This window comes from Planococcus citri, chromosome 3, assembly GCF_950023065.1.
Source record: "Planococcus citri chromosome 3, ihPlaCitr1.1, whole genome shotgun sequence".
Taxonomy (NCBI): Eukaryota; Metazoa; Arthropoda; class Insecta; order Hemiptera; family Pseudococcidae; genus Planococcus; species Planococcus citri.
In genome coordinates, this window is record NC_088679.1 from 24,539,775 (window position 1) to 24,558,082 (window position 18,308).

The window sequence follows — 18,308 nt, forward strand, 5'->3', positions numbered from 1 at the left end:
AGCAATTGAAGTAATTGAGGGTGCGTTTTGAAGTCCAGTTGTGGTGAGTTGTTGGTCTGAGGTACGAGGCTTTGCAGGCCCGTTTTGAACTCCGATTGTGGTGAGCTGTTGGTCTGAGGTACGAGGCTTTTTATTAGATGGACCTAAATGCAAATGCGATATCTAAAAAGAAACCTTGTTAAAATTCATCACGAGCAGACAATTTTGAAAACACAATACACCAATAAACTCGATCAAAAGTGAGGAAAACTATGTTATTTTGTTTTTCGAACACAGCTGAGCATACCTATGTAGAACCTACATACATACCATCTTCAATGCGATGAAGAATTCTCTTTTGAGTTTTTTTTTGGACATGTTATTTCCATTTTCTGAAGTTTTATTTTCTCTATTAATTGAGGCTTACTCAAACTGTAAACCTCATCATCTGACTACGAATCCGTATAATCTTTCTCCTCCTATTTCTTTTTCTGAATGGCAATATTGCGTTGTGCCGATTCGATGGCTGATGCTTGCAAAACTTTCTGAAAACAAAAATGTTGGTTTTTATATTTTTATCAATAAAGACCCATATCAAAACACCATTTTGCCATAAATTGTGCACAGACTTTTGATTCTATTCATATATCTGAAAACTAGATTATATGAACATCGATAGGTATATATGCCTACACCAGCACATATAAAATGAAAAATTATATCGAACACTCACGTTTCAGGAAATAAACTAAGTCTTCCCCTAAAACTGCCAAATCACCTGTCCGTAGGTATACCTACGTAAATGTAGGTAGGTATCACTCAGTGTGTGGAAATTCAATATCACAGTGAATTTAACAAAAATACTTAATTGGGTTCAACTCCTTTGCTAGAAGATTCGTTATTTCTTACACGATTTCCACATTCTGTGTGACAAAACAAAATACAAATTAAGTATATTTCGCAAAATAAAATATTGTAAATTGAAATTAATATGAGTTGTTTGAAAAAATAAGTTGAAAATAACATTTGTACCTATTTGAAAATTTTCAAAAAAATTACTTAGGTACTTTCAGTTTTTTCAAAAAAAATGTAAACTTATCTAATTTTCTCCTGAAGGCGCAACAGTTGGACAGCTAAAATTTGATTTTTACACCTTCCAGGGAAATTGTAAAATTCTGGAGAAATTAGCGCATGGCAGATCTTTTAAAACAAATACTATAACTTGAAAAATTTTTTGAAATCGAGAGTACTTCTTAGAACAATTTAATAAAAAGAAGAATAGCGGTTATTGATTCTAAATCAGGATCTGAATTGCTCTTTCTCTGCTCTTAATGTTGCTGAAACAAATTGAATTCTACCTACTCTTTTTGTGTTGATTGGCAACACTGTTTCCTGTGACTGGTTTCCAAACATAAACTATCTTCAATGAATACCTGTCCGAAAGGTTTACCAGATATTTGTAGTTATACAAAACAAATTTATTAAACATGAAATAGATTAATAACTTACTATACCAATCATTGATTTTTTACGTATACCCAATGAATTAGAGCCCAAGACCAAGAGGTTCTCAATGATAGCAAACTGGCAACGTCGATGTACAAAACGTTGAAATACCGGTTTTACACAGTGCAACAATTATCGCCTCATACACCGCCCGGTAGTCCGATAAGGTTGACTCTGTGTTGTTGCCTTCCCTATAGTGCGACGGACTTCGACTCTGTGAGCACAAAATAATATCGTGAAGGTGTCTAATCGAAATCAAAAATCTACAGATAGTAATCCTTGATTTATTACTTCGCTAAATGAAATAACTCCTGGAAATATTTTTAGAACATTGGATAAAACATGAACCTGTAAAAAGATAATTTGGCATCATAAATAACGATGATTTCTTTAATGTTTTCAAGACTGCAGTAAATTCACGTCTGGTTTTGTACCTTATATTTTTCGAGGCTGACAGCATCAATGTTTTCATCCATCCGTTTTTTTAAATTTTCAACTTCAGACTTCACCTGTAAAAATAAAACAAATATTCTCATAAAAATGAAGTTCGTTAGAACGTCACCCGAGACGGATTCGATTAGATAAACTATGAACTTATGAAGACAAAAGCCTTGGCGAAGGAGGCAATAAATTACATTATTATGACTGATCTGCTCTTTTTATTGATCATGATCAATCACACTCATTCTGAAAAAAAAAAAAAAAAAAATACTTTTTATATGTAGGGGAGATTGTTGTACCCCGGACCTGTTGTACCAGGGACCTTTCCCTCACTAACGCCACTTGTGGAATTCGGACCCCACTACGTTTTAAAGCATCACTAGGGTATGCCACAGAATGAACTATAGGCGATAAGGTTTTCATTTGAAAATTTTGCACACGATTATCACGTTTTAAAACGAAAAATTACATTTTTCCATGTTTTGTGAACTCATTTTGACCTGTTGTTTATTTGAAATTTGTCAAAGCAATTAGTGCAACGTGTAGCTACACCATCCAAGTGTAAGTACACATATTCACTTTTTGGAAAAATATTGTGTGAAATTTTGTAGAAATTTTTTTCTAAATTTTGGGAGGTCTTGTACCTGGGACCAAATTTCATCGTGTACCACGGACCGCAATTTTTTCATCTAATTTTCACGAATTTTGATACTTTTTCAGATGCCAGGATGCCCTTTACACAGTTTTTACATTGTAGCATCTGAAAACGTTTCAAAATTTATTTGAAATTGGTGGAAATTTGAGGAAAAATCTATGGTCCGTGGTACAACATGACAAACTTATGAAATTTTTTTAAAAAAATTCTGCAAAATTTTATATGATCTTATTGTAAAAAGTAAATATGTATAATGAATGTCTATGATCCATACGTGAACTTTATGCCTTCACGGCCAACTTTTAGGCATTTTACAGGGTAAATTTCCTTTTGGTCCTTGGTACACGACCCGTTGTACCATGGACCAAAAAAAAGTGACTTTTTCAAAAAATTCTGGAGGGGAGGGGAATGAGTTTTGAACAAATGTGAATATCTCGTTTTTTTTGTAAAAGACCATTCTTTGATGCACCCTATTCACATTTTCAAAAATAATTAATGGGTGGAGTCCATTCCCAAAAAACGAAAAATCGGTCCCTGGTACAACAATCTCCCCTACCATTTTTTAAAAAGAAATCAACACCAAAATCAGGTCATGATTTGTGAGGTTTCTGAAAAAAGGGGTTACGTGACTCGTAAAAAGAGGTTGAAATTTCGTCTGAAAAATAAAAATTCCTATAAAAACCTTTTTTGGGGACATTCGAAGAATTTAAGCCAAAAGTTGAGTTACAATTTTCAGGAGTTTTAAAAAAACCTACCATGCAAAAATTTTGACAGAAGATCTAAAATTTCTACAATGTCTTTTTTTCAACACTTTTGAAAAATTTTGAACTTAAAATAGTGTCAAACGTGCCATGCGACTTATCAAAATGGAGCAAGACTTTGGCGAAAAAACAATGAATTTCACAAATAAGTACTTTTTTTGAGCACTCTTGAAGAAGTTTTGAGCCCAAAATTGGGTAATGATTTTTCAGTGTTCTTGAAAAACGTATCGTGCAAGTTACCTACCAAAATGAATCAAAATTTTGACAGAAAAATAAAACACCACGATAAGTAAACATTTTTTAAAACTAAATAAATAAATAATTAAATAAATTTTTGAGAATTTTGAGCCCGAAATCAGGTTACAATTTTACTTACTAGTTTTTGAACAAAGTGCCATGTATAATATGAAATTGAGTTAAAATTTCCATTAAAACTTTTTTTGGTCAGTTTTGAAGAAGTTTGAGTCCAAAATTGCGTCACTGTTTTCAAGGGGCTTTAAACAAAGTGTCATGCAAGCAGTCAAAATGAGTTGAAATTTCCGCAGAAAATCAAAAATTCCTACAATCAACTTTCTTTCAACATTTTTTTTGAATTTTTAGCTCAAAATTGGAACGTGATTTCTGTTGGATATAAATGGTGTCGAAAATATCGAACCAATAACGTTGAATAAAATTCAATTTATTTAAAACTTGAAAAGGCATTAGCAATCATTAATTTAATATCAAAATTTGAAAAATTTATTAAACTAATTAAAATTATTCCCTAAAATCTAATTTAAAAAATTAAAGTTTTCAAATTAAATAAATTATTAATAATTAATATATTAAATCGTAAAAACATAAATCTACCAATTTTTAATATTAAAGATGATAAAATAAGATGCACAGTGGGCTATGAGCACCCTCAAAACGCCTGTAATTCAAAAACTTACAATGAATCCTAAAACAACGGTACAATAATATCCTCCCTTATGTTTTTGGGGTCGTAGAATACGAATTTGACATTATTTTTTTGTAGGGGTGAGGGGTGAGGGGGTGAAGGGGGTGAAAATTCAAAATTTGACAATGAATCGGTCATTTCTAAAACCCCATAAGTCCAACGCCCTAAATTTTTCAGGAGAGAACAAAAAACTGTTTCAACCAAATTCTTACGCGTTAAAGTGAAAACCGATATCAAAAATGGAAAGGGCATACAAAAATACATATTTTGGGTCAAATTTGGATTTCAAAAATTTTGCCATCATCACTATAATACGCTTTGAAGTGCATGGACTTATGGGGTTTTAGAAATGATTGATATTTTTGTAACTGAATCTTGTTTAAAATTTCATCTGAAGGACCTAAAAAGCTTCTAAACCTTTCTAAATGATGAAATTCAACGAAAGGACTGAAAACAGTTCACTTGGGAATAGTTTTTTTGGCTGTTTTATAAAAAGAAAAATGTTTTATTGAAAAAAAAAAAAAAAAAAGTACAAAAACTCGAATAATAACTTCGAAAAAATAATAATACGGATGATGCTTTGACACCAAATCATTTTAAAACCCCCCGATTTAGCGGGAAAATGAGCCTCACCAAAAGTAGTTCGATGGTCATCCAATAGAGCTCGCCAAATCCTATCAGAATCGTAAAAAAAGTGAAAAACGCAAAATCTGTGACTTACGGGATTTTAGAAATGACCGATTTAATTACAAATTAACGTCTTTAATTTTCTTGTTAGTGAAAATTTTAGGATATTTCGCGAGAACTTTTTCGCATTCCTTCTCATTTGGAGCTTGTTTCTTTTTGATGTATTCTGTAAAAAAGGAAAACAATAGTTTTTAAAATACCTACACAATTTTTTGAAAGGTTTTGGGCAAGTCCAACTCTTTTCTTGAAGATTTGCCATTTCTTTCACGATTTCCACATTCTGTGTGACAAAACAAAATACTAATTATTTTTATCAAAGTAAAGTTGTAAATTGAAATTAATGTAAAGTTGAAATTTGAAAAAAAAAATTATTTGAAATAATATTCTTATTTAAAAATGAATTTATAAAAACATTTTAGGTACTCTCATGGTGGGTAAATTGCAGAGTTTATTGAAATTTAAAAGTGAATAAAACAAAATTACTGTATCATGTGGTAGGTTTTTTTGGCAAGTTCAACCTCGTTGCTTGCTGATATGTACATCATTTTCCTAAACATTTTTCCAATCTGTGTGACAACACAAATGCATACCTTCTTATTATGTAAATATCATGCAGTTTATCAGAATTCAACATTGAAGTAAATTGTGAAACTGTTCTTTAGATTTTTAGCAAAATTTGAAAACTTTGAATTATTGATCATTCTCAGAAACTTTTGGTGTTTTCAATAAAATGTAATTCAGTATAAAATGGTGAAATTCAGTATTCAACTTATCGTATCAGCTTTCTTGGCCCGAATTTAACCATTTTGCGGTCATTTAGAAGCCTTCCCCCCAGACTACTAAAACTTTTCCTCAAGGCGCAACAGTTGGACAGCCAAAGTTTAATTTTCACACCTTCCGGGAAAATACGAGTAAGTAATTGTAAACATTCTGGAGAAATTAGCGCATGGAAGATCGTTTGAAACAAAAAACTTACGCATTCAAATGTATACCACTGTGATGATGGTTCCAGAGATGGGCAGGTTTTTTCTGTGTAACAAAATTAACATGTATTTGATGTATTCGAAGGGGACTGGGGAGACACAAACATGGTATTTTCATACATAAACAGAGCCTTATTTTTTCACTACCTATATGTTGTCCAATATGTTGCAAAATTTTTTCATTATCAAATTACTTTCAAATTTTTGGACAGATTAAATGCATTTAACGAATATATAATTAACTTTTACTCATTTCATTCATACAAAAACCTTGGGGGAAAAATGATCAAGAATCAAATTATTGATCTCAAGATTTTCTCCATTCTGTAAATCGCGTAAAGAAGGGAAAAGGATTATACTTACCTACTTATCTTTTTGAAATTCGGACCTATACCTACACATTTGAGAATCACGTACCTTATGCATCGGCGATGTTACATATTTGGAGAGAAAAATCGATTAGTTGTTTGAGGATTCCATGAATTTTGTTCACAATGCGGATACATTTTGGTATTGTTTTACAAAGGTGGAAACATCTCGATGAGTGGAAATGATACCTTACTTACCTGCATCACTTTTGAATGGAACCAATTTGCAGTGTTGATTTTTTGCATATCACATAATCAGAATTGAAGTAAACAATTAATATGAGTACATATATGTACAAGATCTCAATTTTAAAAACACACAAAAAAAACACAAAAACAAAATTAATAATGCACAGTAAGTGAAATCAAGACGTATAAAAACTCAAATTTTTGAAAAATGCAAAAGAAATCAGTAAAATCAAAATTACTGACACACAAGCAACTAACATAACTCTTTGCAGATAAATCTGAAATAATAACACACACTTCAAACAAATGTATTAAAAGGCTCTCGTCAATTAACACAAATCAACTTGAAACTAAAACACTATGAATGATGAATTAAAATTTCATTGTTGAAGGATACTCTGTAAATTACAATGTCATTTGTAAATTTGAAAAGATGACTGTGTCACTGCATCAACTTGAGTTTCCTGTTGGTGCGACCATGCGCACTTAATGAACTCATCCAGCAATTTATGGTGTCTGTCTACACCAGTTGTCAACAGCTCAACACAGCATTTTCTCCACCATAATTCCACCACAATAATTGCTGTTTCAACAGCCTTTTTTTTGCACATTAGGGCAGCAAAAATACAGAAAGTCGTCCAATTCTGCATACAAACCGCATCGCAGCAACGAGACGCACCATTTGGGGATATTTTCATATTCAGACATCACTTCGTCTTTAAATAACGTAATTTCATTAGCAATTTATTGGATAAAATATTAATAGGTTGATACAAAAATTTGAATTTATTTCCATCACTATTGAGCGATCTGAAGACAGACATTCACAAAGTCTTTCTGTTGAACAAACACAATATGTACAATTATAAATAAAACGATAGCAAAGCATATAATTATAAATAAAATAGTAAAAATGGAATTCATCAGAAAAGCAGGCAATACTGAAATATTAATTTGAGATAGTTGAATTCGAATTTGAAGTCCATTTCACTCAAAATATAAGGTCAGCCCTGTATCATCAAATGCTCCCCAAAATCCACCTCTCTCACCCTAAAAATGGTTTTTATTTTTCCTATGATGTTTTTCTTTTCAAGGTCCATCCATTGTACATAAATACATGTGAAAGTACTGTTGTACCTTGTTGTACCCTTCTCCAAGCTGTTTTACATACGAAAACAACAACCAATCTCCAAACTGTAATATTAACAAAATGTAACATTGACAAATTTCAAATCTTCAACAAGAATAAATCTGCACAGTTTCTTGATCAAAAAAAAAAATGCATCGAAATATCTGACACAAAATATTTTTTGCAATGCCTTCATTTGTTCCAGTTCTTTTATTTGTATAACAATTGGAAATTTTCCATTACTTTTCTACGTTTTAATCAAGTAAATATTCATTTTTCTGAGTTTTGTTTGAAAATAGCAACATTGCGGTCTAAAGGTCGAATAACAATCTCTTTAGTTTTTTCGCTTTAAGAGGGACAATCTTTCATGATGAATAAATTGACTTACAAAAAAAGATAACTTGCCAATATTGCTTTCACACGGTACGATTATGCAACTCCTATGTCTGATTGGAACAAACTCATGAGGCAATTCCGGAAGGCAAGATCCTAGTGCACAACTCCATTGACAATATGTCCACACATTTGGATTATAGACATTTCTGCAAAACAAACAGCACTCATTAAAATGCTCAAATCAACAAATTACAATTTGAATTTCTTCCTGTTTGTACTTAACAACTACCTGTGAGAAATTGATGTTTTCTCATACGCAGATCCCCATGTGGCATTGAATTTTTGACCCAACTGGACTGTTGTCATGGCCCTGTTCAATATTGCAATCCTGCAAACCATAATCATTTCTCATTGAATGCAAAGTTAGATTAAGTTGAGCGTCTTTGTTGAAAGCTTCCAATAACAAAACGCCTTACATCCATGCACAGTTTTCAGGTGAAAATTTGCAATAAAGGATGCTTATTTCTGACGCCAACTGGGTCACAGGTAACCTTCTCAGAACGTCATTGCTTACTAGAATAATCTAAAGCAAAAAAAAAGTTTTCAATTGATAGGAAATTTGTTAGAAAAGTATTTAATTTTACCGTACTTGTTGTATGCGAGTACACCCATTCACCTTGCTGACCCAAAATCGGAAACTTATGCAATCAAGGGAGGAGCACTGATGAGGCAATTCCGGCATGTAATATCACAATGGATAATCGTTCAATCATTTTGAAAGCTAAATGCAAATATTCTGTAAGTCTTCCTGTGAAACAAGTACAATATGTAGGTAATAGGTAGTAAAAGTAAAAATGGAATTTATTGGTAAAATTTTAATTAATTTTTTTACCTCCAATAAGTTTGTTATATTGTTAGTCAATATACTGATTGGTGAGTAGCCCTAACCCAAAAAATGTTTTTTCTAATGTTTTGATACAAAAACAAAATGAAAAAAATTGTGAACATTCCATCTTGAAAATGACAATAATGGAAGTTAAGTATTATTACCATTAACCTATGTAGGTAATTTCGATGGAAGAAATTCTTTTTTGAAAATTACCTCTCAAAAAACTTTAGATTTATATTTTACTATTTTATAGCATTTTCATCATAATGATAGTAATTTTATTAGGTACTAATTATTACAGTAATTTCGACAAATTATAAAACTGGAGCACATTTACTACAATTTGTTGTAACTTGTATGTACCATACATTTTTCTCAGTGTGGCTAGGTCTTATTTCTTCCCAAAATAACTCAAATGCAATGCTCACTAGTAGATTCTATGTAATGTCTGGTCCGTGTAACTCGTGATGTTGGCACTGAGAATTTCAAATAGATTTCTGTTCTGATAGTAGTAGAGGCCATAAACGATCCCAGAAAGCACCACTGTAGCTATAATACATATCAACTATATTGGTGAAGAAGGTGATGGGAGGAGGTGAAGGAATTTTAGGATTTAATGGGATATGAAAAGATACAGAATTCAAACCAGAGATCAGTACATACAGTGGAGTACATGGTACAGGAGGTAACTGAATTGCAGGAGTTAGTGCAGTAGAAATTTAAATTGGGTGAAAAGGAAAAGATCGCTTACTCATCAGTAGATTCCATGTCATGTTGCATTCTTATTCGTGGTGCTGACACACTGCCAATTTCTTAATAGTTTCCCAGTAGTGGATGAGACCATAAATCATAGAATATGGCCCTTACTACCACCGTTGCTATAGTAATAAAATAATTATAGTGTAGGTCACCAGCACTTTTCCTGAAAATATACAATTGATAAAATTAGTGATTTTCAGTGGGTAAAATCGTATTACATTTCATTTTTCATCGTATAATTACATAAGGCCTTATACTTTTAAAGATTTTTCTAGGTTCTTAGGTATACTACTAGAATCTGCATGAACCATTTTTTTGAATCGTCTACATTTCATTAAATTGTGCACAAAAATTACTTACCTATATTTCATAAAATTACATTAAAAATGAAAATCTTAATTTTTTAAAAGAAACATACTTCTCAGGACATTTACATAGTTAAGATGATAGCGGTATAGGGCACCTGTGCCACTGAGCTTGGCACATCTTCTGAAAATATTCACTGAAAAAATTGAGTCATTTTCAGTAGATAAATTTGTATTAAATTTCATTTTATAACGAAAAATAAGGCATACTTTTTAAAGATGTAACTACCTAGGAACTACTAGAATCTGAACAATTTTTTTGAAACTCTTGCTTCCATTTCTAAAATTTAAAAGAGAAATTGGTAAGTTTCTTCAGCCAGAATTTTTCATTCCATTGTTCTATCATCCTAGATTTGAGTTCAATTCGTGTTGTATTTGTACGAACGGAACTGTTGACTTATCAAGCGGATATTCCTAATGATAGGAATTTCTTTAGCTTACTGCTGAAATCTGCTTACAGTGCTTACATGAAGTTTACCTTGAAATTACAATATTACATACTATAGAAACATTGTTTGTTCCACGTGCTTACTCATAGAAGTAATGCAGGTAACATATGTAAGTACTAGTAGGACAACCAAAGTAATTGAAAAAACAAAATTCACTTACCTGTCCAATCAACAGAAATAACCCCAATCAACAGAAACACTCCATCTTTAATATTCTACATACCTACTTGTATTATGTACCTAATAAATTAGATAAATTGCAATCGAAGTGAATGTGAAAAGTGTTGAATCAGTCCCTGGCTGGGATTTTAAAACTATATATATCCAGTAGAACTTTGTTCTTGTAATCAACACCTTTTTGAGACGCTATGAGTGACACAGTGACCTGAAAATGTTATCAGAGAGGTTTTAGATTACCAACTTCCATTGTTGAATATCAAAATCCACCCGGAAACAATTCGCCATTCAGACCCAATACGCTCTTTTTCCTCCAAAATTGATTAATTTTGAAAAATGACTGCCTCACACACAATTGATGAGGCAATATTTTTTCAACCAACTGTATACATTAATAATTTGTGAAGGAAAAAATTGTAAAAAAATTTTACATCATAAAAATACTGGTTATCAAACATTAAAACAACTCCATTAAAAAAAATGAAAAATTTTTCAACTGTGAGCCATTGAGGCACATTTGTGAGATTTATGCTCCAAACTTTCGAGGTTCTCTGCAAGTTGATTGTATTTCTACAAATTGGAAACAGAACAAATGAAAATAATTAAAAATTTAGTTTCCTTGACATGTACCTACGTATTTATTTTTAAACAAAAAGTTACGGAAAAAAATACCCAAATTATTGTACTGCAAAAAATCCATCCATGTTCTTTTTTCAGCTCACTGTTGAACTTATGTACATGAAGTTTTCTATGGGTATGTAATATTACCTAGGTATATTTTTGTTACATGTGCTTACTCATAAAAGGAATGTAGGTAATATACCAGCAGGACAACCAAAGCATTCTAAAATAAAAAATCATCTTACCTATTTGTTCCTTTTTAATTTTTTCATTGTCGCGTGGCTCCATTATTTGATTGATCTTTGTTGTTTATTTCACAAAAATAATCTAATTAGCTCATTTTGGTTTCTTCATCCTCTACATAAGTGAGGAAACATAAACATTCCAACTGGTAACATTTTTTGACTTGAAATTTCCAACTCAAACTTTCAGAAGAATGACTTTTAGCAGGGCATTTTTTAAACAAATGGGGAATTTTTAAGAGGGAAGGAAGTGGACGAGGCGAAATTTTATATTCAACTTTTTTTTTTAAGCAAGCGGATGTCGAAAATATAATTTTCTTGTGTGGTGAATAATTTATGCACGTGTTGATCATTCAGTAGTATATTTCACATATGTATTATTTTACATTAAAAAACATAATGAAAATACATATTAACATAAGTAATTATCTCGTGACGTTAGTTTTCCACTCATGGAATGATTAATTCGACTGCATAGAAGAAAATCACGCTAAAAAAAATCAATTCTACAAAAGTTCGCCATTAGGCTTAAAACAATATTTGAAATTTTATTACAAAAGTTCATTATTCAAAATATAACCAAAATATTTCATTTTGCAAGTATTTCTGTAATTACGAGTAGACATGTACATTCAAACCTGGAAGCGTAGGTAATCTCAGTTTTTGGTTCGAATGGAAACTGTTGAGAGTGTTGAGCGCTTCTTGATGAAATTAACAAACATTTTTTAGTCATTACAATAAATAATGCAGCAAAGATTGCTCGCAGGAAACGCTAAAAATCAGATAAAGCAAAAAGTCATAACATGCATTTAAACTGAAGAAAGAAAAAACATTTTTGTTTCCAGATACTAATAAAAAAGTAATTAATTATTGTTGAGAGGCGAATCGAACGATGACTGTTGCAATTGAAGGGGGAACACTTGTGCTGTTGTCATAATGAACTCAATGATTCGGATAGGCCTAGGAAGAGAGGAAAATTACGATTTCATCTATAAAATAATCATTGAGTAAACAAGTAAAAAATGCCGCGGAAAAATATGATCTCAAAAATTTTGTGAAATGGGGAAAAATAGATAGATTGACTACTCGGCATTCAACTTACTGAAATACAAGTTTAAAAAATTGAGTTTGTGCTCATTAGGTTGGATTGGAAAAAAATTTACCTTTTTTTTTCAATCACAAAATGTCGAGAAACCAGTAATTCCAACCTAGTTTCTCAAACAAATTAATATTTTTTCAAAGAAAACGCAGGTTGTTAGTTTTGAAATAGTTTTAATCTTGAATATTCCGTTTTTTCAGAAAAAAAAAAGCAGTCATCGAAATTTAAATCTTGAATATTGAATTATTGTTTTCAAAAAAATAACCAGTTTAAAAAACATGAGGAACTAAAGTATAGTGTTAGAAAAAAGAAATCACCAATGCAGCCACTAAAATTTTAATCTTGAATATTTAGTTTTCAAAAATAAATAAAAAAAATAACCAGTTCAAAAAAGCAGATAGTATTTCATACCTATTTCTTGTTTAGAAAAAATAACTTACCCACATCTTCGCTTTTTTCTACAGAATTTCATTTCTATATAACATTTTTCAATGTGGAACTTCTGATATTCAATATACGTACTTCAATTTATCACAATTTTTAAGTTGACAAAATGAATCTTCAGAAATGCCAGCTTCAAAGAAGACGGGGTCAGGTACTTCTTCAGCTTGGAGAGGTTCTTCTTCAAGTTGGTCTTCAGATATGGATGACTTATTTTTTGCTATTTCTTTTCCATTTTCCCCTGCCCTTACTTGGCAGTATGGAGCGCATGGAGTCGTTAAAATAGCTCATTTTCACCTGTACCCTGCGTTATATTCAGATTGTGTGGAGGTGCTACGACCTTTGACAAATTTTCTCCACCACCACGCCTCTGCTGCGCATGCGCAAAGAGGGGGTATCTTATACGGACCCCCATTCTACTGACTCCTTTGAGGACTTCATACTTGAACTTGAATACATTATTTTTTCACTCCAACACTTGGACGATGAGCAAAAAATCTGTAATACTCGTACCTGCATACTTGACCATCGGTCCCACTTTAAAAGCTTCAACTCCATCTCAATTTTTATGCAAAGTGCCAAATGGCTAATTTTACATAAAATTCAAAACTTTTGAAATGTGACGCTCAAGTCAATAATTCAGCGGTTTAGGCTCATTATGTATGCAACTTTTTTTACTGCAATTTGGTGAGTTGATTCATATTTCACAGAACTAGATGTAGGTTGGGGATCTCTGGAGTTTATTGTACCTATTTCTACAAATTGGAAACAAAACAAATGAATATAATTGAAAAATTGAGTTACCTTGACTTGAAGGTATCTTTTTAACCAAAAAACTGTGAAAAAAAAGAACGCCCTAAATTATATTTCCAAAAAACTCAACCATGTTCTGTTTTCAGGTCACTGTTGATAAATGAATAAAATTGGATGATTTCATTTTCAGAAATCGGATAGCAACGAAAAAAATGTTGTGTGTTAATTGTGCAAAAAAATTAAAATGCTAAAAAAAAAGGGAAATAACGAAAAAAAATTGACCACTTACAAAGAAAAATGTGTGCGAGGAGCTAAATCCCCAAGGAGATTTTCGGCAATTGGAACTTCCTATGATGTATTCTACAATCAAAAGTCAGTGGTACTACAAGTAGCCTACCTTTCGTGTTTTTTGTGTCTCGTTTTTAGTTATATTCTCTGACCTTTGATTGAATAATCATGGTTCAATCATTCACAAAAATAATCTTTGTACCTAACTTGATAGTTTCTTCATCCTGTACATAGAATTATTCGAAATTATATTTCTTTCCGCGACTATAGGTATCTCTGTATTATTGCATTGTACATCCGATGTTGTGGGCCAGAAAAATCTTCCGGCTGTTCCCACAAGTGATTACATGTGTTTTTTCCTATAGGTACTTCCATTGTATTACAAGCACCCCGCATTCTGAACCTAAGTATTTGCTCGTATTTCTTGAGAGGAGACTGCAATTAAATTCAAATGGGTATATTATTTTATAAACATGTGATAATTGTAATAAATGAATCAAGGGGGAGAGGGTGAAAAGATGTGTTTCAGCAGATTTTCGTAACTGTAGACAGTCGTCGTCTTTTTGAAGCATGATACTTTTCTATTTCTGAAATGTTCTAATAGGTAATTCGACTGTTTTGCGAAATTTCGCCATAAAAAAATCAATTCTACAAAAGTTCATTATAAATGAGAGATATAGCCAAAATATCCATTTTGCAAGAAGTTTGAAAAATCCATCCGGAATTCGGAAACATGGCGATTGAGTTCAATCCGTATTTCTGCAACTGCGAGTAGATACAAACCTAAAAGCGTAAATCTCAGTTTTTGGTTCGAATGGAAGCTGTTGAGCGCTTCATGATGAATTAACGAACATTTTTTAGTTACTTACTTATTACAATAAATATACTCGTAGCAAAGATTGCTCGCAGGAAATTTTAAAAATCACAGAAAGCAAAAAGTCATAAAATGCATTTAAACTAAAAAAAAAAAAAAATCGTTTCCAGATAGTGTTAATACATAAGTAATTAATCATTGTTGAGAAGCGAATTGAATAATGACTGCTGCAATTGAAGAGGGAACACTTGTGCTGTTGTCATAATGAGCTCGACGATTCAGATAGGCCTTGAAGAGAGGAAAATGAAAATTTCATCTGTAAAATAATCATCAAGTGAACAAATGAAATGGCCAAAAATAGATGAATTGAGTACTCGGCATTAAAACACAAATTGAAAAAATTGAGTTGGTGCTCACATTACGTTGGATTGGGAGAAAAAAAACTTACCTTTATAGCACTTACGTATTTTTTCATAAATGAAATTAAGTAGGTACAAAGAAACCAATTGATTTTTTATCGAAAAAATTTAATTCCTACCTATTTTCTCAAACAAATTTGTACTTTTTCAGAGAAAAATCAGATGGGTTTGATATTTTAATCTCGAATGTTCCGTTTTTTCAAAAAAAATAAAATAAAACGGCCATCGAAGTTTAAATCTTGAATATTAAATCGTTTCCAAAAAAAAAACAGTCTTAAAAAACATAAGTGAGTAACTGTAGTATTTCATATTTTTTGTTTAGAAAAAAGAAATCACCAATGCAGTCACTAAAATTTAAATCTTGAATATTTCGTTTTCAAAAATAAATAAATAACCAGTTTAGAAAAGCAGATTGTATTTCATATTTTTTGTTTAAAAAAAATAACTTACCTAGTACTTCTGATATTTAATACGAGTAAGTATCTACTTAAGATATTACCACAATTTTTAAGTTGGAAAAATAAATCTTCAGAGAAGCCAGCTTCAAAGAAAACAGGCTCAGGTACTTCTTCTGCTTGGAGAGGTTCTTCTTCAGGTTGGTCTTCAGATATGGATGACTTATTTTTTGCTATTTCTTTTCCATTTTTCCCTGCCCTTACTTGGCAGTATGGAGCGCACGGAATCGTTAAAGTAGCTCATTTTCACTATTGTGTTCTCTCATAAAATAAACATCACAGAAACTTCTATTAAACTTACCCCAGGATGAGGAAAGAAACACCAAAGCTACAACGGAAACCGTAGCAAACATGAAGGATGGCATATTGAAGATAACTCTGATGGAAATCGTAGATAGGTAGTACAAACAACGAGCGAAAAGAATCTCGATCACGATCACAAACGCACAGTCGTCGATTTTATTACTCGTAAGTTTAAAAACACAATTTTAAAAAGTTCAAAAAACGACAAAAGTAAAATTACAAACGCGTATCTAGTTTATGTTCAACATTTTAAAACACGAAAAAAAAAAGCGACGATAGTAAAATTATAAGAACGAACAATATTAAAATGCAATCGAATGCGTAAGTATTAAAAAGATTATGCGAAGTGCCAAAATGGCTAATTTTACATAAAATTCAGAACTCCTGAAATGCGACGCTCAAGTCGATAATGCAGCGGTTTAGGCTCATTATGTATGCAACATTTTTTACTCCAATTTGGTGAGTTGAATCCCGTATTTTACAGATAGGTGTAGGTATTGATAATATTTTATTGAAATAAATATGGCCGATAGTCAATTTAATCGCACAATGGATTATGGAAATACTTACGCCATTTTCGGTTATAGATTTTGTAGTTTTGAGAGTGGAGTGATTTTTTCATTTCAATCTTACAATGAAATGAAATCAAAAAAATGATGGGAAAATGTTTATTTTGCTTATTACAATATGTACAAATTAAAAAAATAAGGTAAATTGGTGGTATTATTAATAAATTGAGTCCTATAAGCTGGGTACGTCTCTTGAAAATATATCTACAGTATAAAAATTAACAATTTTGTTGCTTCAAATTTGCTTATGAATTCAGACAAACTATTCAAGTAAGTATACTTTACTTACTGTTTTTGTATATGTTCTTTTTATTCTTAAACCAATATTTTCAAATTTTTGGACAGATTGAATGCATTCACCGAGTACATAATTAACTTTCACTTATTTCATTTGTAAGTACAAAAACCTTAGAAAAAAATCACCATGAATGAAATTAATCTCAGATTTTTTCATTATGGCGTCCATAGTCTTGGGTATTTCTTATATAAATCAGCGTAAGAAGTGAATAAAATAGGGTTAAAAAGTACTTTTTTTTCTTGGCTATATGGTCTAAAATGGTAACACTATTTTCTAAACAGGACTTTCTTATCACTTTCAAATTCGATGCTATATTTCCACTAATTTCACATTAAATAGAACTAAATTTACGTGAAGTGAGTTGTTTTGCATTCTTGCTATCATGTAAATGTTGTGGCGAATCAAAATAACTCTTTTACACAACTTTAAATTCATTTAATCGTGCAATTTGAAAATGCGAATTTCGTGATAAGAAAGTCCTGTTTAGAAAATAGTGTTACCACTTTTAGGATGTAGTGTTACCATTTTAGACCATATAGCCAAGAAAAAAAAAGTACTTTTTAACCCTATTACTTACTCGTCTGAACAGGTGGCATTGCAGTTTTACCCTAGGATGAGGAAATCAACACCAAAAACATAAATTGAGTAATTTGATACCGCCGCACAGTGGTCCGAAATGAAGAAGTAGCGGCCAAAAATCAAATTTTAAAGCAAAATCCGTAAAATTTCGGATATGGGTTTTTTTTTGGTCGCTGAAGTCGATTTTGGCATTTATTTTACCCCTAATCTCAAAATGAGCTCTCACCCAGTTGACCACATGCTAGCAAAAAGCTAGCGTTTTATTCGCGTTTTGATAAGTTGCTAGCAATTTACTCGCTTTTTGTGGCCAGCAATAATTATCTCGCTAAAAGTAAGCGATTTTCTTGCAGTTTTTCGCTAGCAAATTCTATTCTAGCAATTTTCGAGCTGTTTTCCAGCGACTCTCAGCTAGCTTTTACTTCACTTTAACTTGCTCGCCTTATGCTAGCGTATTACTGGCGGATACTTGCTCGCAATTCTATGCTAGGACAGTTCAAGCAATATTCTCGCATATCTCAGCTAGCTTTTACTTCACTTCATACATGCTCGCCTGATGCTAGCGTATCACTGATGGATACTTGCTTGCAATTCTATGCCAAGAAAGTTCAAGCAATATTCTCGCATATCTCAGCTAGCTTTTGCCTCACTCTATACCTGCTCGCTTAATGCCAGCGTATCACTGACTAATATGTACCTGCTCACAGTTTTACGTATGATAGGAAACTTCAGGTAATATTCTTGCATCTCTGAGCTAGCATTTACTTAGCCATCTGGCTCTAGAAAAATGTAAGCATATCTCTAGTTTCTGCATCTG